Here is a 23,781-nt window from a genome sequence, read left to right as displayed (position 1 = left end):
CTGAACGTCATCATTTTGGTATTTAAATCAGTGGCAGTTTGTTTTGCAATTCTGTCTGCAAACGCATTTCCCTCTCCTACTTTGCATGTTACCTTTTTGTGTGCCTCGCATTTCACTATTGCTAGGCACTTTGGAAGCGTGAGTGCAGACAGTAATCGTACAATCAAAGGGCCATGTTGAATTCTGGCACCATGTGATGTCAAGAAACCTCTCTCAGCCCAGAGTCGACCACAGTTATGAACCACCCCAAAAGCGTACTGGCTATCAGTATATATAGTCACATACAAATTTTCAGAAATCTCACATGCTCTGGTTAATCCTATTATCTCTGCGGCTTGTGCCGAATTGTAGGGGATTCTTTTGCTTTCTACAACGCTCTCTAGGGTAGTGATAGCATATGCGGCAGTTGTCGTGCCATCTGGTAATTTAAAACATGAGTCGTCACAAAATAACTCTGGCTCTTTCTGTGGGGTATCACTTAAATCAACTCTCCCCTTGGTTTCTTCCTCAGTGACCATTAAGCAATCGTGGGGGGGTGATTCATCCTCCCCAATTTCTTTTATGGCTAGTGGCATTAATTCTGCATGATTCAAAGCGCTACATCTCATAATTTGGATCCTCCCTGGGGTCAGATGCCCCTTCCTAGGAGCAGATATCTGCCCCCAAGGAGGGTTGCATGAGGTGGGGCCCTCCATTTGGGGTGGGGGGGGTTGAGGGTCACCCTCGTTGCGGTACATCATTCGCTGCCAATTTAGGGTGGCCCTCAGCCCCCCCTAAAAAGCAGTCTATGAATTTGTGTTTTGTTTTTTGTTTACCCAACTTTGCTTGGTGCAGATGGCCACATTAGTGTGGCTATCTGCCCCCAGGGTGCCCAAACCCTACTGCCCCATCTATTGTGGGTCCTGCCCCACCTTTTGTGGTGGCCCTCTCCCCCCTCACCCCAAATGGAGGTGGGGTGTACCTCACGCAGCCGTTTGGAGGAGGCCCAGGGAGGCCTGCATGAGGTGTGTCCCCCAGCCATTGGGGGTGGGGGGGAGAGGGCCCCCAAAAATGCTGGGACAGGACCCCCAATAGATGGGGCAGTAAGGTTTGGGCACTCCGGCGCCAGATTGGCACACCAATGTGCCCCTGTGCACAAAGAGGAGTTGGGTTACCAAAGGAAAAAAGTGAAAATGTTGGAACGCTTTTTAGGGGGGGCGGTGGGGCACCCCAAAGGGTCGGGAAAGTTTCTAATGGAATGGAGCGTTAACCCCCCCCCGTCCACAATGGAGGGGGTGCCATGTCATGCAGCCCTCCCTGGGACCAGATATCTGCTCCTAGGAACGGACGCCTGAGCCCAGGGCGGAGTGCAGGACAGCCTCCCCCCTTATCTGCCCCAAATAAGGGCTACATGAGATGGGCCGCCCCTCCAATTGGGGTGGTGGTGGAGAGGTGCACCCCCCTTCAGGTTAGAAAATTCCACAGCGGTGTAAGAGGGCCCCTCCGGCCCCGCAAAAGGGCAGCCTGCCATTTTGAATTGTGTTCTTCGTTTACTATACCTGCCTTGGCGTAGAGGGGCACATTGGTGTGCCAGTCTGGCGCCGGGGTGCCCAAAACGTACTGGCCAATGCAACAGGGGGGGCCAATATGGATGGTCTGGTATTTGGGTGGGCTGACACAGATAATATATGTTTTATTTTTCCCTTTACAGGTCTTGAGCAGTTCAAGCTTTTCCCTTGTTATGTACGTATGAAATGTTGGTTATTCCAACATTTTATAGTGGGTGGAGGGCACATTGCTATTGGGATGGGGGTGAACAGGGCCTGTAGTGTTGGTGTTGTGAAGGAAGTGGGTGCTCTGGGGAGGTATTGGGGTGACCAGGAACACACTTGCCGGGGTAGCGCACAAAACGCCCCCCAGTGCAGCTGAACAGTGCTGTTTCCCTGGGAGGGAAGTTTGCCACTTAGCCATCTGTGCAATGTTTTTTTGTGTGCTGGGGGTTGCCATACACCCATTGGTCTTATGCCAGTTTGCTATCACTGTGCAGTCCAGCCTTCTGTGGAGGTAGATGACTGAGAAGTTTCATGTATGTGGTGGAAGGAGCTGCAAAATGTACAGATATATGCCAGACAGCTTGGATGTGTTATTGGTAGGCAAAGCACTGAATGTAATTCTTTTATGTTTCTGTTGCAGTTGCGGCTGCTGAAAAGCTTTTGCTGACTTATGTAAGTACCATATATATTACTCGGTAATGTGTGGGTGGAGGGTTACTGTGGTGGGAGAAACTTTGGCTGCAGTGTCAGTGGTATGGGTGAGAAAGGGTAGTGGGGCGGTTCGGGGGCCAGTGATGGGAGTGCCTTGCATTGAGGAAGGTGGCTGCTTTGCAGAAGGAAAAATTGGCCGACATAAGTAGCAGCTCCTTTTCAAAAATGTTGCCGGTAGTAATGCAGATTGTCATTTTGTTCTGAGCATGGTACGCACACTTGATACAGAGAACACTACTTTTACTGCAATGATCCCCATTTCTGTGGTCTTTTTCCAGCAGTCATCCCAGTGAGCCACCCCAGGGTCCCCATCCTTTTGCAGAGGGAAAAGCTGTAACGCAGGGTAGCTAGAGGGGCAGGAGGGGTGGGGGGTGAAGTCATTGGCCTTGGGCGTCCATCTCCCAGATGGATATTTTGTCCCTCAAAAGCAGCAGTGGGTGAAGGGTGCCCCGGCACGGTCCCCATCCCGTCCTAGAGGGGAAAGCTGCAGTGCTGGCCAGGCAGAGATGTAGGGTGGTGGTGGTTGATGTGTGTGACCTTGGCTGCCTCTCTGCCGTGGTAGTCGAATGGCCCCAGGTTCACCAGTACTTCAGGAGCTGCGCCCCAATTTCTCACAATCAAAGTGTCCAAATTTGCATGCATGTGTGATGAATGGCGCACATTCTGTCAGAGTAACTATATTCGGAGAGGTTACAAAGCACCCTTGCTGCACAGGTCATATCCTCTGTCAGACTAGTCACCCTGCCAAAGTGTAACGATGTAGCATGTGCAAGTCACCTTACCACCGTGCAATGCAGGCGGTGGGCCACAGGAGCAGACAACTTTTACTGATTACAATTGCGCCAGCACAACTGTGTTATTGGCACAAGGTGACATACTATCTTCTTCACCTCTTTCCCCTGAAAATAATGTGGCAATTATGTGTCGACCTACTGTTATCTCAAATGAGAGGTGGTTTCCGAATGGGTGAAGTGTGTGTCTGGGATTGTTACAAGAGTCATGTATTGCCGCAATTGTTGTGTAATTTGGTAAAATGTATGTGTAGCCATAATCATGGGGGTTTTCCTGTTTCCATTTCCTAGTGAGGATGAGGGTTGTGTGGATTTTTGGCCACTCTTATATCCAAAGGGCTGCACGACTTTTCCGAGGGCCACCTACATCTGGGTCTGGAAGGGATGGCCTTGCAGTGCATTGGTTTGGGGTGGGGGGATGCGCCTTCACCAGCTCCGAGGAGCCATCATCGCTGACCAAGCAAAAGGAGAGCCCCCCCCTGACCTTATAGTGGTGCACCTGGGAGGAAATGATTTTGCGTCTGTGGGACGGAATGGGGTACGGGAGCAGCTCATGGCAGACCTTGAATGGATTGCACAGAGGTTTCCAAACACTGTGGTGGCCTGGTCCCAGATGATTCCCAGGATGGATTGGAGAACTCAAGGGAATAGAAGGGCCATCAACCGCTCGGTGTGGAAACTGAATGGCGAGTTCACTAGACTGACAGAGGGCAACACCAGAATACGGACCATCCACCATGGCAATATCAAAGGTGCTGTGATGTTTCACAGAGATGGGGTGCACCTTTCCAAAACAGGCATGGAGCTGTTCATTGGAAACATAATGGATTTTGCCCAGACGCTATTTTAGGGGGGGTTTGCCCAGTGACTGATGGACGCACTGGAAGATGTGAAAAGTGAATAAAAATGGTACTAAGTATGTTGGCAGTGAGACTTCCACTTCCTAGCAATTGTTTGCATTCATGGCATGTCAAAGCATTCAGTATGTTTGTGCTGCTTATTTCTTAGCTACCCATCACCACTTGCTTCAGCCTACATCAATTTGCTTGGCCTTGCATTAATTTTGTCCTTGTGAGCTTTCCCCTTACAATAGACACCCCTATGTGAATGAGCAGGTGTTTTTGTCAAAAGTGTGCCAGCAGTTGCCCGGAAGGGCCAGCCGTGTACTTTATTTATCTTCCCTTTCTGCTTCTTCATTGCCTATGGCTTTTCAACTCACCCAATCACTAATACGTTGCATGGTTGCTTCTCACCTTGATTTCCCATCCACAAGCATCCCATGGAGGAGGGCATGGTGCAAAGCATGTTGCTGTTTCTGAATAGGTAGTGTGGCCGAAATCCTCATCCCCACGCTTGTATTTCTGTACAGTTTAGCGGAATAGTACATTGTCCATAGATTTTTTGTTCTCTTTCTTTTAGGTGCAGGTGTGTTGTAACTGTCTACCCACTTGTAGGAAAGCAGTCAGCTGGTCCTTAGCATTTCACGTGAGTGTTTGCAAAGTACTACTCCGTTTATTGTAGTGTGCAGGGAGTACGTCATATTGCAGAGGGCTGCTACAGATTGTGAGCAAAGTCTGGACCTTTTTGGTGTACTTGTGTGGAGTTGGTTTGCGGAACTGAATACCACTTACTGTGCTACGTTCCATACTTTCAGAAGCACACATACATATTGTTTCAGTCTTCATCTGGTCTTTGGGCAGTGAAGGGTTCCATAGCGAAGGTACTCATGGCTTCTCGGCGATCAATGTCTGGTGCGGAGGCATTAGCTGCAGTGATGGAGTCTGGCTCAGAGCAAGGCACAGATGTGTACATGCATTCTGAAACAGATAGTGCTTCTGAGGGGCAGGAGGGAAGTGATTGGGGAAGTGAGATGGCCATTGACGAAAGTCCCTCCTCCCACTCATCATCGTCATCATCTGATGACGAAGAGGAAGGAAGAGTGCGTCCACCTTTTTGCACACTTCCCACACGCAGGGGACCTGTAAGGGGGAGGGGACGTGCAAGATGGCCACGCAATGAGGCAGTTCCTGAAATGACTCAAGAGTCGCTCTGGGTGCCTCCAGCAATGGCTCAGCCTGTTGTGCCCCCTTTCACTGGTATATCAGGGTGCACAGTGAATACAGAAGGGTTTCAGCCTATTGATTTTTTCAAACTTTTTGTTGATGATGGGTTCATTGCAGATGTGGTTCAGCAAACCAATTTATATGCTGCACAGTTCATGAGGTCTAGGGGTCCCACTCTGAAACCCCACTCCAGAGCACAAACATGGGTACCCACAAACGACGTTGAAATGAGACAGTTTTGGGGTCTCATTTTGCTCATGGGAATTGGACACAAGCCGTCTGTCGCGAAATACTGGTCTGCAGTAGCACCACTTTATTGCACGTTTTTTTCAGCTACAATGAGCAGAAATCGCTTTCAAGCATTTCACCGTATGTTGCACTTCAATGACAACTCGGCAGCATTACCCAGAACGGACCCAAACTTTGATAGGCTGTTCAAACTGAAGCCATTTCTGGACCACTTCACTCACCGATTTGCAGAGGTGTATGTTCCTAGCCAGAACATATCCATTGATGAATCGTTGGTGGAATCGTTGGTGTTGTTCAAAGGTCGCCTAGTATTCAGGCATTCCTAGCAAGAGATCACGATATGGGATTAAAATGTACATGTTGTGTGAAAGTACCACTGGGTATGTGAGCAGCATGAAAGTCTACACCGGTAAAGACTCTACCCTAAACCCTCCGGGCTGCCCAGCCCATTTAGGGACAAGTGAGAAGATTGTTTGGGATCTTCTCACACCATGGCTCCACAAGGGACATCATTTGTATGTAGACAATTTCTACACTGGAAATCCACTGTTCAAGGAATTGTTCAATGTGGGCACACTGGCATGCGGTACAATCCGCAGAAACCGCAAAGGCTTCCCCAGACAACTTGTGTGTAAGAAGTTGGCCAAGGGACAATGTATGGCATTGCGGCAGGATGAATTGTTAGCAGTGAAATTCTGCGACAAAAGGGATGTGTACATGCTAAGTACTATTCATGATGAAAGTACTTCAGCTGTCCCTCTGCGCAGGCAGACTCAGCAAGTGTTGAAGCTCAATTGCATTCTGGATTACAACAAGTACATGGGTGGAGTAGACAAAAATGACCAAGTGCTTGAGTTATACCACGCTGAACGCAAGTCGCGTTTCTGGTACAAAAAGTTAGCCACACTCATTGTGCATATGGCAACGTACAATGCTTATGTGGTGTACCGTGCAGCTACTCCAGAAAACAAGCTCTCCTTTTTGGATTTTGAATTAGCAATTGTTCATCTGTGGCTAATGTTCATGTACAAATTCCCTCCTTTCCAGAGGTCGAAGATGTGGCCAGATTGCAAGAGCGACACTTTGATGATTATGTTCCTCCCACTGCCAGGAAGGCACAACCGTACCGAAAATGTAAGGTGTGTACAAAACAAGGAAAGAGGAAGGATACTCGGGTGTACTGTCCCCAATGCCCTTCCCAGCCTGCCCTCTGCTTTCAGCCTTGTTTCCTTTTGTATCATACAAAGGAAAATTATTGGGAGATCGACTGATTTCCGAAAATGCCCATCATTCCTTGAAAGGGACCCTTAGCCACTGAAATTGTGCATGTCTTGTAAAGGAATGGCACTCTTGCACCCTGCCCTGGAGGTGTACCTTCAATGAAAAAGCAACAGGATGTCAACTCACTTCACTTGATTCAGCGTGCATTCATGAGCATTGCTAGTCCTGCTTCCTCCACTTGAGGCCTGCCTTGGAAAGGCAACCACAGCCGTAGCTTTCCCTTGAGGCCTGCCAACAAAATTTACATCAGTCTAGATCCCTCAGCTCAAAGTGTGACTTGCAAAGGAACGCTAATCAGGCTCCTTCCATTGGAGGCGTGCCTGCGAAATAGTAATCATTATGAGTCCCTGTACTTGAGTTGTGCCATGCGGGTCTTTCCCCTTTGGCGTGCTTTGGCAAGCAATGCTAGTCCTGCTCCCTCCACTTGAGGCATGCCTGGGGAAGAGACATCACCCCCGGTACCTTTCACTTCAGGTCTGCCTCATAAGGAAAAGGCAGTCGAGCTCCCTCTGCGTGTGGTGTGCCTTGCAAAGTAACGCAATTCTTGTTTCTTCCAAAGCAGGCTCATCTTGGAAAGAAATGCCACTCTAGCTCCCTCCACTTGAGGTGTGCCTTGGAGTAGGTGGGGACAGCACTCTGCTTTACTCCCCTTTGGCGTGCTTAGGCAAGCAATGCTAGTCCTGCCCCCTCCACTTGAGGCCTGCCTGGGAAAGAGACATCACCCCCGGTACCTTTCACTTCAGGTCTGCCTCATAAGGAAAGGCAGTCTAGCTCCCTGTGCGCGTGGTGTGCCTTGCAAAGTAACGCAATGCTTGTTTCTTCCAAAGCAGGCGCATCTTGGAAAGAAATGCCACTCTAGCTCCCTCCACTTGAGGTGTGCTTTGGAGTAGGTGGGGACAGCAATCTGCTTTACTCCCCTTTGGCGTGCTTAGGCAAGCAATGCTAGTCCTGCACCCTCCACTTGAGGCCTGCCTGGGAAAGAGACATCACCCCCGGTACCTTTCACTTCAGGTCTGCCTCATAAGGAAAAGGCAGTTTAGCTCCCTCTGCGCGTGGTGTGCCTTGCAAAGTAACGCAATGCTTGTTTCTTCCAAAGCAGGCGCATCTTGGAAAGAAATGCCACTCTAGCTCCCTCCACTTGAGGTGTGCCTTGGAGTAGGTGGGGACAGCACTCTGCTTTACTCCCCTTTGGCGTGCTTAGGCAAGCAATGCTAGTCCTGCCCCCTCCACTTGAGGCCTGCCTGGGAAAGAGACATCACCCCCGGTACCTTTCACTTCAGGTCTGCCTCATAAGGAAAAGGCAGTCTAGCTCCCTCTGTGCGTGGTGTGCCTTGCAAAGTAACGCAATGCTTGTTTCTTCCAAAGCAGGTGCATCTTGGAAAGGAATGCCACTCCACCGCCTCTAGTTGAGGCGGGCCATGGAGAAGAAGGGTGGGGCACTCTGGGTCACTCCCCTTTGGGAGTGCAGCTTGCTCCTGTTCGGGATTGCCTTATAAAAAGTACTTCTGGAAAGCCCCATCCGCTTCTGGCGTACTTTGGGCAAGAACCCGAATCTGGCTCCTTCCGCCTAAGGTTTGGCAAGCAAAGAAAGGCCAGTCCCGCTCCCTCTACTCAAGCCGTGCGTTTTGGAAGACCAGAACACCATTCAGGTTCCCTCCACTCAAGGGGTGTCTTTTCAAAATAATACACGCCACTTTGGCTCCCTCCCTTGAGGTCTAAGTGTCATGAAAGTGGTACTTGGACACAAACTATATGGCAGCGGTGTCTTGCGTACCTCGTAAGATCCTGCCTTATTTATTGTTTTACTGCGAGTAATGTTATGTGTGGTGTAAGTTACACGTCTTCTGTAGGAATGAATTGGATATGATTGGTGTGTGAATTAGGTAAAGATACAAAGAACATGCAAATGCAATTTCTGTGAATGGACTTTTCCAGCACTGCAGAAATGATTGTCATGTTGCAGGGTGGCTGTTTTGTGTGGCTACGGTTGAACATAAGAATGTTTGCCCATAGTTGCTATGGGCATACTCAAAGCTGGTGTGGAAGATAGCGCCTGTAGGGCAGGGTAGCGAAGTGAGCCAGTATGCACTTGAAATCAGTGTCCACATGTGATTGCAGGCACATAAAGTTTGCATGCAGACACAGTTGCTATAAAATTGATGCCAAATGATAGTTAAGATATTGCTAGAGACACAGTTGCATTGTACACACATGTCCACGTGGTATAAGTGTGTAGATATGCTCATGTGTAGATGCACTTGCTCTGGTGCTAGGGATTTGGTAGAAGTGCAACTGCTGAAATGGATGCCAACTGACTGCAGACACGAAAGGGATACGAATGGCCAGTGATCCGGTGGGTGCCTTGTCGTGGCATCACTGCTCACAAGGACAAACCTTCTTGTGCTACACAAGGAGGTTTGTCCTTGTGCTAAATCCCACCTTGCGTGTCTAACTGCATTGTGTCTGGTATGTATGGGAAGTGTGAGGAAAGGTGCATGTGAAATGGCTTACTACCAGTACTTTACTGTTTCCTAAGCGCACTACAGAGAAGTTACTATACAAAAGATGTACCCATTGTCACTCAGGTACCACACCTGCACACAAGAGGTCTGCCTCTCATTGGGACATGTGTGGCGATGCGGGAAGGTAGGCCACGTGTTGTTGGCGGTGTGTTTCGGTGAGTGGCCAGAGGGAAATATCTGAGAATTGTCTGCATTTCCAGCCAATTTCAGATACATTTCCCTGTGTGCACTCACCGAAACATGTCGCCACCAACAGATGTCATACCTTCTCGCGTTCCCAAAGGTGTCCCGACGCAAATGGTACCTCACATGTGTGGGTGCACCTACCGGGGGCGCAAAAAGAAAGGGGTAACCCGCTAGTAACCCCAAGCCTTTCGCCACAGCACAATTTGTTCATGTGGGCAACCTACAGATTTGGGCCTAGGGTGTTGAAGCCAGCAAGGAAAACAGGGAACCCCATGCATTTCCCAAAAGAGGACACCTGTGGGAATGCGCAGAGGTCTGACTTGCGCGAAGCGGCCCAGAATATATTACCCAGAACACCAGACAAAGTGAACATTGTGTGTTTTTTCCCCACCAAATATAACCCTTTGTCTGGGATTGTGGCTAATAAAAACTGGGGCAATTTGCGCAAGGCAGACCTATGTGGATTCCCAGGGGTGTCCTCTTTTGGAAAATGCATGGGGTTCCCTGTTTTCCTTGCTGGCTTCCACGCCCTAGCGCCAAATCTGTAGGTTGCCCACATGAACACAATGGGCAGTAGCGAAAGGCTTGGGATGACCAGTGGGTTAACCTTTTCCTTTTGCAGCCCCGGTAGGTGCACCCACACTGTTGAGGTACCATTTTCATCGGGATAACGGTGGGAACGTGTGAAGGTAGGCCATGTGTTGTTGGGGGCGTGTTTTCATGGGTGCGTCGAGCGGAATGTGTGGAAAAAGCGTTTTTTCCCCACATTTCGTACTTTGCAGGGCTGTCTGAGTAATAAATTCTGGGCCGATGTGCGCAAATCATACCTCTGCGGATTCCCACGGGTGTCCTATTTTCGGAAATGCATGGGGGTTCCTGTTTTTCTTGGTGGCTGAAGCACCCCAGGCCTAAATCTGTCGGTTGCCTCCCCAAACCCTTTGGGGGGGATAGCAGTGTTTTAGGCTTTCCCCTTGGCGGCCAAGTAGGTGCACCCACACATGTGAGGTACCGTTTTCATTGGGACACCTGTGGGAATGCGTGACGGTAGGCCATGTGTTGTTGGGGGCGTGTTTCAATGGGTGCGTCGAGTGAAATGTGCGGAAAAAGCGTTTTTTTCCCCACATTTCGGACTTTGCGGGGCTGTGTGGGTAATAAAATCTGGGGCGATGTGCGCAAATCATACCTCTGTGGATTCCCACGGGTGTCCTCTTTTCGGAAATGCATGGGGTTCTCTGTTTTCCTCGGTGGCTTGGACACCCGAGGCCCATATCTGTACGTTGTGCCGGTCGGCAGAATGTCTGAGATTTCGCTCTGAAAACAAACTTGGGAATACTTGTGCTTTAGGCTTTCCCCTTGGCGGCCAGGTAGGTGCACCCACACATGTGAGGTACCGTTTTGATCGGGACACCTGTGGGAATGTGTGATGGTAGGCCATGTGTTGTTGGGGGCGTGTTTCAATGGGTGCTTCGAGCGAAATGTGCGGAAAAAGCATTTTTTTCCCACATTTCGGACTTTGCGGGGCTGTCTCGGTAATAAAATCTGGGGCGATGTGCGCAAATCATACCTCTGCGGATTCCCACGGGTGTCCTCTTTTCGGAAATGCATGGGATTCCCTGTTTTCCTCGGTGGCTTGGACACCCGAGGGCCATATCTGTACGTTTTGCCGATTGGCAGAATGTCTGAGATTTCGCTCTGAAAACAGACTTAGGGTTACTTGTGTTTTAGGCTTTCCCCTTGGCGGCCAGGTAGGTGCACCCACACATGTGAGGTCCCGTTTTCATCGGGACACCTGTGGGATGTGTGACGGTAGGCCATGTGTTGTTGGGGGCATGTTTCGATGGGTGCGTTGAGCAAAATGTGCGGAAAAAGTGTTTTTTCCCCACATTTCGGACTTTGCGGGGCTGTCTGGGTAATAAATTCTGGGCCGATGTGCGCAAATCATACCTCTGCTGATTCCCACGGGTGTCTTCTTTTCAGAAATGCATGGGGGTTCCTGTTTTTCTTGGTGGCTGAAGCACCCCAGGCCTAAATCTGTCGGTTGCCTCCCCAAACCCTTTGGGCAGGATAGCAGTGTTTTAGGCTTTCCCCTTGGCGGCCAGGTAGGTGCACCCACACATGTGAGGTACCGTTTTCATCGGGACACCTGTGGGAATGCGTTACGGTGGGCCATGTGTTGTTGGGGGCGTGTTTCAATGGGTGCGTCGAGCGAAATGTGCGGAAAAAGTGTTTTTTTCCCGACATTTCGCACTTTGCGGGGCTGTCTGGGTAAAAAATTCTGGGGCGATGTGCGCAAATCATACCTCTGCGGATTCCCACGGGTGTCCTCTTTTCGGAAATGCATGGGGTTCCCTGTTTTCCTCGGTGGCTTGGACACCCGATGCCCATATCTGTACGTTGTGCCGGTCGGCAGAATGTCTGAGATTTCGCTCTGAAAACAGACTTGGGGTTACTTGTGTTTTAGGCTTTCCCCTTGGCGGCCAGGTAGGTGCACCCACACATGTGAGGTACCGTTTTCATCGGGACACCTGTGGGAACGTGTGACGGTAGGCCATGTGTTGTTGGGGGTGTTTTTCGGTTAGTGGCCAGAGGGAAATATCTGAGAATTGTCTGCATTTCCAGCCAATTTCAGATACATTTCCCTGTGTGCACTCACCGAAACACGTCGCCACCAACAGATGTCATACCTTCTCGAGTTCCCACAGGTGTCCCGACGAAAATGGTACCTCACATGTGTGGGTGCACCTACCGGGGGTGCAAAAGGAAAAGGGTAACCCGCTAGTAACCCCAAGCCTTTCGCCACAGCACAATTTGTTCATGTGGGCAACCTACAGATTTGGCCCTAGGGTGTCGAAGCCAGCAAGGAAAACAGGGAACCCCATGCATTTCCCAAAAGAGGACACCTGTGGGAATGCACAGAGGTCTGACTTACGCTTGAAGCGGCCCAGAATGTATTACCCAGAACACCAGACAAAGTGAACATTGTGTTTTTATTTCCCCACCAAATATAACCCTTTGTCGGGGATTGTGGCTAGTAAAAACTGGGGAAATTTGCGCAAGGCAGACCTATGTGGATTCCCAGGGGTGTCCTCTTTTGGAAAATGCATGGGGTTCCCTGTTTTCCTTGCTGGCTTCCACGCCCTAGCGCCAAATCTGTAGGTTGCCCACATGAACACAATGGGCAGTAGCGAAAGGCTTGGGATGACCAGTGGGTTAACCTTTTCCTTTTGCAGCCCCGGTAGGTGCACCCACACATGTGAGGTACCATTTTCATCGGGATACCTGTGGGAACGTGTGACGGTAGGCCATGTGTTGTTGGGGGCGTGTTTCCATGGGTGCGTCGAGCGAAATGTGCAGAAAAAGCGTTTTTTCCCCACATTTTGGACTTTGCAGGGCTGTCTGGGTAATAAATTCTGGGCCGATGTGCGCAAATTATACCTCTGTGGATTCCCACGGGTGTCCTCTTTTCAGAAATGCATGGGGGTTCCTGTTTTTCTTGGTGGCTGAAGCACCCCACGCCTAAATCTGTCAGTTGCCTCCACCAAACCCTTTGGGCGGGATAGCATTGTTTTAGGCTTTCCCTTTGGCGGCCAGGTAGGTGCACCCACACATGTGAGGTACCGTTTTCATCGGGACACCTGTGGGAATGCGTGACGGTAGGCCATGTGTTGTTGGAGGCGTGTTTCGATGGGTTCATCGAGCGAAATGTGCAGAAAGTGTTTTTTTCCACACATTTCAGACTTTGCGGGGCTGTCTGGGTAATAAAATCTGGGGCGATGTGCGCAAATCATACCTCTGCGGATTCCCATGGGTGTCCTCTTTTTGGAAATGCATGGGGTTCCCTGTTTTCCTCGGTGGCTTGGACACCCGAGGCCCATATCTGTACGTTGTGCCGGTCGGCAGAATGTCTGAGATTTCGCTCTGAAAACAGACTTGGGGTTACTTGTGTTTTAGGCTTTCCCCTTGGCGGCCAGGTAGGTGCACCCACACATGTGAGGTACCATTTTCATCGGGACACCTGTGGGAACACGTGATGGTAGGCCATGTGTTGTTGGGTGCCTGTTTCGATGGGTGTGTGGAGCGAAATGTGCGGAAAAAATGTTTTTTTCCGACATTTCGGACTTTGCGGGGCTGTCTGGGTAAAAAATTCTGGGGCGATGTGCACAAATCATACCTCTGCGGATTCCCACGGGTGTCCTCTTTTCGGAAATGCATGGGGTTCCCTGTTTTCCTCAGTGGCTTGGACACCCGAGGCCCATATCTGTACGTTGTGCCGGTCGGCAGAATGTCTGAGATTTCGCTCTGAAAACAGACTTGGGGTTACTTGTGTTTTAGGCTTTCCCCTTGGCGGCCAGGTAGGTGCACCCACACATTTGAGGTACCATTTTCATCGGGACACCAGTGGGAATGCGTGACGGTAGGGCATGTGTTGTTGGGGGTGTGTTTTCGATGGGTGCTTTGAGCGAAATGTGCGGAAAAAGCGTTTTTTTCCCGACATTTCGGACTTTGCGGGGCTGTCTGGGTAATAAAATCTGGGGCGATGTGCGCAAATCATACCTCTGCAGATTCCCACGGGTGTCCTCTTTTCGGAAATGCATGGGGTTCCCTGTTTTCCTCAGTGGCTTGGACACCCGAGGCCCATATCTGTACGTTGTGCCGGTCGGTAGAATGTCTGAGATTTCGCTCTGAAAACAGACTTGGGGTTACTTGTGTTTTAGGCTTTCCCCTTGGCGGCCAGGTATGTGCACCCACACATGTGAGGTACCGTTTTCATCAGGACACCTGTGGGAACGTGTGACAGTAGGCCATGTGTTGTTGGGGGCGTGTTTCAATGGGTGCTTTGAGCGAAATGTGCGGAAAAAGCGTTTTTTTCCCGACATTTCGGACTTTGCGGGACTGTCTGGGTAATAAAATCTGGGGCGATGTGCGCAAATCATACCTCTGAGGATTCCCACGGGTGTCCTCTTTTCGGAAATGCATGGGGTGTCCTGTTTTCCTCTGTGGCTTGGACACCCGAGGCCCATATCTGTACGTTGTGCGGGTCGGCGAAATGTCTGAGATTTCGCTCTGAAAATAGACTTGGGGTAACTTGTGTTTTAGGCTTTCCCATTGGCAGCCAGGTAGGTGCACCCACACATGTGAGGTACCGTTTTCATTGGGACACCTGTGGGAACGAGTGACTGTAGGCGATGTGTTGTTGGGGGCGTGTTTCGATGGGTGCGACGAGCGAAATGTGCGGAAAAAGGGTTTTTTTCCCCACATTTCGGACTTTGCGGGTCTGTCTGGGTAAAAAATTCTGGGGCGATGTGCGCAAATCATACCTCTGCGGATTTCCACGGGTGTCCTCTTTTCGGAAATGCATGGGTTTCCCGGTTTTCCTCGGTGGCTTGGACACCCGAGGCCCATATCTGTATGTTGTGCCGGTCGGCAGAATGTCTGAGATTTTCCTCTGAAAACAGACTTGGGGTTACTTGTGTTTTAGGCTTTCCCCTTGGCGCCCAGGTAGGTGCACCCACACATGTGAGGTACCGTTTTCATCGGGACACCTGTGGGAACGTGTGACGGTAGGCCATGTGTTGCTGGGGGCGTGTTTCGATGGGTGCGTCGAGCGAAATGTGCGGAAAAAGTGTTTTTTTCCCCACATTTCGTACTTTGCTGGGCTGTCGGGGTAATAATATCAGGGGCGATGTGCGTAAATCATACCTCTGCGGATTCCCACGGGTGTCCTCTTTTCGGAAATGCATGGGGTTCCCTGTTTTCCTCTGTGGCTTGGACACCCGAGGCCCATATCTGTACATTGTGCCGGTCGGCAGAATGTCTGAGATTTCGCTCTGAAAACAGACTTGGGGTTACTTGTGTTTTAGGCTTTCCCCTTGGCGGCCAGGTAAGTGCACCCACACATGTGAGGTACCGTTTTCATCGGGACACCTGTGGGAACGTGTGACGGTAGGCCATGTGTTTTTGGGGGCGTGTTTCGCTGGGTGCTTCGAGCAAAAAAGGGGCGGAAAAAACGTTTTTTTCCCGACATTTCAGACTTTGCAGGGCTGTCTGGGTAAATAACATCTGGGGCGATGTGCGCAAATCATACCTCTGCGGATTCCCACGGGTGTCCTCTTTTCAGAAATGCATGGGGTTCCCTGTTTTCCTCTGTGGCTTGGACACCCGAGGCCTATATCTGTACGTTGTGCCGGTCGGCAGAATGTCTGAGATTTCGCTCTGAAAACAGACTTGGGGTTACTTGTGTTTTAGGCTTTCCCCTTGGCGGCCAGGTAAGTGCACCCACACATGTGAGGTACCGTTTTCATCAGGACACCTGTGGGAACGTGTGACGGTAGGCCATGTGTTTTTGGGGGCGTGTTTCGATGGGTGCTTCGAGCAAAAAAGGGGCGGAAAAAACGTTTTTTTCCCGACATTTCAGACTTTGCGGGGCTGTCTGGGTAAATAACATCTGGGGCGATGTGCGCAAATCATACCTCTGCGGATTCCCACGGGTGTCCTCTTTTTGGAAATGCATGGGGTTCCCTGTTTTCCTCGGTGGCTTGGACACCCGGGGGCCATATCTGTAAATTGTGCCGGTCGGCAGAATGTCTGAGATTTCGCTCTGAAAACAGACTTGGGGTTACTTGTGTTTTAGGCTTTCCCCTTGGCTGCCAGGTAGGTGCACCCACACATATGAGGTACCGTTTTCATCGGGAAACCTGTGGAAACGCATGACGGTTGGCCATGTGTTGTTGGGGGCGTGTTTCGATGGGTGCGTCGAGCGAAATGTGCGGAAAAAGCGTTTTTTTCCCCACATTTCGGACTTTGCGGGGCTGTCTGGGTAATAAAATCTGGGGCGATGTGCCTAAATCATACCTCTGCGGATTCCCACGGGTGTCCTCGTTTCGGAAATGCATGGGGTTCCCAATTTTCCTTGGTGGCTTGGACACCCGAGGGCCATATCTGTACGTTGTGCCGGTAGGCAGAATGTCTGAGATTTCGCTCTGAAAACAGACTTGGGGTTACTTGTGTTTTAGGCTTTCCCCTTGGCGGCCAGGTAGGTGCACCCATACATATGAGGTACCGTTTTCATCGGGACACCTGTGGGAACGTGTGACGGTAGGCCATGTGTTGTTGGGGGCGTGTTTCGATGGTTGCGTCGAGCAAAATGTGCGGAAAAAGTATTTTTTTCCCCACATTTCGGACTTTGCGGGGCTGTCTGGGTAATAAAATCTGGGGCGATGTGCGCAAATCATACCTCTGCGGATTCCCATGGGTGTCCTCTTTTCGGAAATGCATGGGGTTCCCTGTTTTCCTCGGTGGCTTGGACACCCGAGGGCCATATCTGTACATTGTGCCGGTCGGCAGAATGTCTGAGATTTCGCTCTGAAAACAGACTTGGGGTTACTTGTGTTTTAAGATTTCCCCTTGGCTACCAGGTAGGTGCACCCACACATATGAGGTACCGTTTTCATCGGGACAACTGTGGAAACGCGTGACGGTAGGCCATGTGTTGTTGGGGGCGTGTTTCGATGGGTGCGTCGAGCGAAATGTGCAGAAAAAGTGTTTTTTTTCCCCACATTTCGGACTTTGCGGGGCTGTCTGGGTAATAAAATCTGGGGCGATGTGCGCAAATCATACCTCTGCGGATTCCCACGGGTGTCCTCTTTTCGGAAATGCATGGGGTTTCCCATTTTCCTCGGTGGCTTGGACACCCGAGGGCCATATCTGTACATTGTGCCGGTCGGCAGAATGTCTGAGATTTCGCTGTGAAAACAGACTTCGGGTTACGTGTGTTTTAGGCTTTCCCCTTGGCGGCCAGGTAGGTGCACCCACACATGTGAGGTACCGTTTTCATCGGGACACCTGTGGGAACGTGTGACAGTAGGCCTTGTGTTGTTGGGGGCGTGTTTCGATGGTTGCGTCGAGCAAAATGTGCGGAAAAAGTGTTTTTTTCCCCACATTTCGGACTTTGCTGGGCTGTCTGGGTAATAAAATCTGTGGCGATGTGCGTAAATCATACCTCTGCGGATTCCCACGGGTGTCCTCTTTTTGGAAATGCATGGGGTTCCCTGTTTTCCTCAGTGGCTTGGACACCCGAGGCCCATATCTGTACGTTGTGCCGGTCGGCAGAATGTCTGAGATTTCGCTGTGAAAACAGACTTGGGGTTATTTGTGTTTTAGGCTTTCCCTTTGGCGGCCAGGTAGGTGCACCCACACATGTGAGGTACCGTTTTCATCGGGACACCTGTGGGAACGCGGGACGGTAGGCCATGTGTTGTGTTTGTGTGGTTTTCATAACGTTTTGACCCATTTGCTGGTGCCCTTTGTCTCACAACCCTTTCTTTTCCCAAATGTGACCTACATTTAGTCGCTGCTTTAGCCACCATACACTTGTGTAACCTGCACAAGTCACCTATCCTTGAAAAGGTCTGCCTGTGCTCTTTCCAAAAATGTATGCTTGCCGTTCCTCACCACATTGGTTTTCCCAATTTACACATGCTAAGTGCGTCTGGTCAGGCCGTGAGAGTAAAACTCCTGTGTACCATGGCTCAGTGTTTGGCTTGTGGTATTGCTTGTTTTGTAAAAACACTACATAGATTCTATGCTCTCCTAACTGCAAGAGTCGGGGGAATGTAGCGGAGCATTGCTTTTCTCAAAATTCATAGAAGCCATTGCCATACCAAGCCAACCATGTCCAACACATACCTTTTTTTCAGTCATTTTCCTGCTTTTCCCCCATTCGATGGCAGTTTCCCCTACCTAGTTGTTGCCTGACCTATCCAAATCACCCCTTCCTAAACTTGGAATTTTGTCTGCTTTTCAGAAATATATGCCTTTCTGTCCTCCAATTTGGCTTTCCTGCACTTTACTTCCATTCCGTCCATGCATGTCCAATTGGCAAAAAAGGCAAAAATCGCCTACCTCTCACAAAACGGTTGATAATCACATCAAAATAATTTTTTTCTATTTCCACTCAACCTGTTCCTGAAAGCCACGAAATTGGGGAACTCAGCACAGCAAACCATTTGTTCCCAGCTCTTACAAGGAAAAAACCAAAGGCTTCTTTGTACATCATTTTATTGGCATTTTTTGAAAAAAACCAAAATTTTCGCACTTTTTCCTTATTTTCTCTCAACCCCCTACAGCAACCTGGGATTCCTGGGTGGCGTTACGACCGCCTACATGTGGGAAAAAAAGGAGCCAAATTTGGCCGAGATATCTCATGTAACAAAAAAGTTACAAGCCATTGAATGGCCACATACCAAAATCACCAAAAAAGGCCCTGACACTGGGGAGAAATACCCATGGCACTTAAAGGGTTAAAAGGAAAGGACAATGTTCAGTAAATGGTCCTATAGTAACTGGGACTGGTTTGGACACTGGGTTTATGACTGGTGTACCTGCAAACCCTACGGAAACATTATTTTGCCCTGACAGTGGTATATCCGGAACCAAGTGGTGGTCTATTGAACACTTCTGCGCTCCTGTGTCTACAAGAAAGCGGTGCTCCTCATTCCTGACTCTCATTTCTACGTAGGGTCCTCTCTGATTCACGGGAATAGACACTGGTTCCGACCCCTGTCCTGGGCTGTCCTATTGGGGAAATAACACACCGTCCGATGTGTATTCATTGCTGTTACTGTAATACGTGCTTGGCTGTGTATCAAAAACGTTCCCACTCATTCCTCTATTTCCCCCACTCTGGTTTCCATACTGTTGGTTTTGCTGTCCCTGGCTCTGGTTTGGGGCATTTTGGGTTTGGGCTTGGTTTTGATTACCTCCGTTATTGTGGTGCTGCTGCATACTATTCCTATTTGGTCCATTTGCTCCTTGGTGTCCTCTATGCTGTCTCCTCTGACCAGACCCATTTCTATTCTGCAGTTGCGGACATTGCACTCGCCAATGTCCTTCCTCCTTACAATACGCACACTTATTTGGTCCCACTGTTCCCCCATGCATATTCAAATTACTCCTTCCTTGTGCGTTCTCTCTCCCTCTATTGTTTCCTACTACTTGCTGCAGTAGTACCTGTGTTTTCAATATGCATTCTTTCAAGTCTGCCCCCATCTGTTTTAGCAACGATAATTCGTCCACCATTTCCTTCTGCCCCGGTGATGGTAACTGCTGCTGTTTATTATGTGACCCTTTTTTCCCCTTCCGATGTTTCCCGATATCCCTACTCCTGTACCCAGGTGTAGTAAACATTTTGGCATAATCATTATCGAATTCATCTTTCAGTTCAAAAAGTCCATATACATGTTCTCTCACTTCTTCATCCCTCCCCCTACAGCGTGCTAATGCATTCAAATCTAACAATCGCTGCGGTGGTAATTTCCCAATTAACTGTTTCCATTTCTCCACCAAATATTCACCCATGCATTCCAACACTACCTGTCTTTCGTTGCTTCTTCGGAAGTCATATATGTTGTCGTCCCATCATTCCCGTCTATATACATCTCTGCCTGTTGCTGCAATTCCACCTTCTTTTCTTTGCTGATCGCGCTGCAAGTTACCCTCGTGCATCCCCGTTGTTCAGTCCCGCCTCTTGCCCCTGCGGTTTCAACTTCAACCCCGGGAGGAACGGACGGTACTGAGTCTGTGTCTGAGGTGGAAGGTGCGGATGGGACAATGGGAACAGGGAGTGTCTGTTGTGGGCCTGGTTGGCTAATAGGAAGTGTTACGTGCACGGTCTGTGGCTGTGGGAGGGCTTGAGCTACCGAAGGGAGAGCTTGGGCTACGGGCGGGGTTTGGGCAATAGCTACTGACTTGTCTGGCCTCACGTCTGATCTTGGGCCTTGTTTTGTATGGGTCAATATGTTTTCTATCAATTCATCTGCTATGTGTAACTCTCGTTGTGGGTATATTTTTTCTATATTCAGCTGGTCACGCCTACCTGACCTTCTTAGACTTTCAGTCCACTCCTCCTCTTCTTTCTCTTCTGCTACTACACCTTTTGATTTATGCCTGCGCGCATGCTTCGCTCTACTTCTAAATCGGAGCATTGCTTCCCTTCTCCAGTCTTTAATAGTCTCAAATGCTGCAGGATGCGCTTTCTTTCTTATCAACACCCTTTCCAAGTTATCTGTTCTCGCTATCTCAAAACTACCATTAATTGGCCACTGATGGTCTTGTTGCTTTCTGGTTTGCCTATGCCAAGTCTCACAGAATATTATCGCACCCACTCCATACTTCACATACATCTCATACGCCGGCATTCCCCCAGGTGGTACAATTTGGCCATCTTCCAAAGATTGTCTACTACAGCCGAAAAACCCTGATAGGGTGGACAATACCCCAGGCAGGTTTCAACCTTCCCCCTGGTTAATCAACCTTACCTAGGGTGTTTTATTTTGCAAAGTCAACTCTCAACCAATATCAGGATTACTTTGAATCGGGGAATGACTCACCTGATAAATCAAGTTGTCCGTATACTGATGCACCAAATGACGTTGTGTCTGCGTTTCTTGGCTTCCGCCTCGCTTCGGGACCCTCACCTCCTTGCTCTCTAGCCAGGCACATCGATCAGGGATCAGATGTGTGCAGATCTGCAAAGGAGTATCTCATCACTTCTACAGGGCGCCCTGAACACCACTTGATCCCGGCTGGATCGTCCCGTCCTCGCCGTTCTCCGCCTTACTCAATTACAACGTTATGCGATGGAACAAGTGGGGGAGGGTCCCTATTCGAGCGCCATCTTGAAAGGGGCCGCTAGGGGTCCCTAACGTCTATGGAAACAAGGCGAGTCACCACACACGATAGATACGACAGACACGAGGTTGTATTCCCAAAGCTAGCGTTTATTGCAAAGCAAAAGTCTCAGTTGGCCAACTCAGTCTCACGCCCCGCAACGTGTATCTCTAGACCTCGAGGGACGCAAGAGAGTGAATTAGGTACATCACTTACATATATACAAAAGGCATATCAAACAATCAGCCATGACATGTTTAACACCCCCCTTTATTGGGTTTCTTTGAACTTGGTGTGATGATGGACATTTTCGACAACTATGACACCTTCAAACATCTATTCTAGTAACAATTTGCAATTTGTGAGTGAGGAGGCATCTTTCAGTTGTTGAACAGAACACAGCGCTTCTGTTCTTGGAAGCGAGCTACATAAGGGGGGTGAGTTGCATTCCAGACCTTGCTATCTATGAGGTGCTATTCGTGTCCTGGGAGCCGACACACTCTAACAGGCTCACCAAAGGGGGGGCCATAAGAAAAACATTATTCAAGCCTTTAGCTGCATTATTCTAACATATTCTACCACATAATGAGACTGGCTGGCAGCTGCGAAATGATTAAATGCCCTGCAGCTCTGCTTCAATGCTACATTCGGGAGGGAGCCGGGCATTCTTCCTGGCACTGCCTACGTTGTGTTTCAACGAACTCTTGTTATCCTCGTGGCCCTGCGGCCTTGTCCTTTTACGTGCAGACAACAATGTTTTACAGTCGAGTAGTGTAAGCGGAAAATGTACTGCGAAGCAATAAGAACAGAAAGCAATGAGCAATGGTTAGAAAACAAAATGGCGATTCTTGTTACATCAAAATGGCCGTTCATTGGCAAACTCGAAAACCTATATTCTGTCATATCGTGCATGAGACGGTTGGCCCACGGCCACCAAAATACGTTTGTGGTCACACAGTACAGGTATCCATTTTTCTAGACTGACAGAGATAGGTCTAATCCTGATAATTGTAGACCTATAGCCCTATTAGATGCCCCTGGAAAAAAATATTTGAGACTTGTTTTACCTGATTTCACAAAATGGCTCACACAAAATCAATTTATGGACAAAAAACAATCTGGATTTGTTGCAGGTACTGGTACTGTGTTAAATCTTTTAATATTGTCTACTGTAAAACAGAAAGCCATTCAAGCCAAGCAACCTGTCTTTGTGGCATTTATAGATTTCAAGCAAGCTTTCGATTCGGTTTCAAGACAGATTTTAAGGTCCAAACTTTTAAATGCAAACTGTCCTGTATGTTACATTTTTAATTCACCAATTTTATTTGAATACCTCAATTAGAGTCAAATTGACAACCAATGGGCCCCTATCCCAGCCAATCGAGACAGATACAGGCTTAAAACAAGGTTGCCATTTTGCCTCAATTCTTTTAAACTTTTATATTAATGATTTGCATCTTGCTTTTAACTCTGTAAGTTCATGTACACCTAAATTGGGCAAGTGCGAAATATCCTATTTGCTATCTGCTGACAATCTCATTCTGCTGGACAGGATCCCAATCGGTCTACAGAGAAAGTTCTGCTCTGTCTGACTATGCCCTGAAGAATGATTTGGTAATCAATGCATTGAAATCTAATATTCTTATCTATCAACATCAGCGACCCACGTCAAACTATACATTTAATTGAAAACTGAGCAAGTGTTTGTTATTACAGATACATGAAATCAAATATCTTGGTGTAAACATAAACTCGCATCCTTCAGACCAACCTTATAAGGGTGAACTTGCTTCCAGAATGAGACTATTAGCAATACAAGGGAAAGCACTGCAATCAACCTATGGAACATTTTTTCTTTTACCGGCTAGAATATTTTACACTCAAAAAGTCATACCTATAATTACTTATGGGAGTCAAAGCAGGTAATTCCAAAATCTGTGAGGTGGGATATCTTAGAAGGCATCTATCGGAAGCATATTCTTCCTGTACCTGCAAGTACTCCAATTGCACTCATTTGATATGAACTAGGTCTTGTTTCTCTCAACGCATCTGTTTCTTAGTCAATGCTAGCAACTTATAGAACATTTCTCATGTCCTCTGATTCATCAGCAAACCTGTCTCCCATTTTGAAAAAGATCATTAAAACACCAAACTTTAGGCCGTTGTATGAATGAAAACAGGCATGCGCCGCAATACTCTAAGAAGCTGACATCTCTGAATCCTTTGTTACTAGAGGCCCCAGACAAAGCAAAGATCAAATTGTGGAGAAAAGATTGGATATCAACATACGATAAAATCAATGCATATAAAGCTGTGAATAAAGGTTCTTTTCAATTGCGAGCAGATAATGTACTACCGCAATATTTAGTAAAATTTCCAGATCGAAATATGCTGATTCCTCTCTATGTTTTCGATTTGACTTACTTCCCACAAAGAGCAAGCTTGCAATTTACAATAATCTACCCAACTCAGCTAGGATATTTGGCTATTACAAGCTCGCTGATTCCATTGAGAATTCAAGGCATCTCATGATAGATTGTTCATACCTAGCTGACATGAGGACTCGATACCTCTACAAACATTTTCTTCATCTTACTTTACTAACTAAAGATGAACTATGGTCAGCAGTATTTAATGCTTCCAATAAGTCACTTATAATTTATATTGTTCAATTTTTAAGAGAATTAAATTTGCTTCCAGTCTATTAAGTTTTTCTTGAAATGATGAACTAATGTTTTAAATTATTTCATTGTACTAATTCACATTTTTTTATTTTGTG

This window comes from Ambystoma mexicanum, chromosome 3q (genome assembly GCF_040938575.1).
Source record: "Ambystoma mexicanum isolate Mex_15411 chromosome 3q, UKY_AmexF1_1, whole genome shotgun sequence".
Classification (NCBI taxonomy): Eukaryota; Metazoa; Chordata; class Amphibia; order Caudata; family Ambystomatidae; genus Ambystoma; species Ambystoma mexicanum.
The sequence above is the reverse complement of the archived record's forward strand: the minus strand, read 5'-3'. Positions refer to the sequence as shown.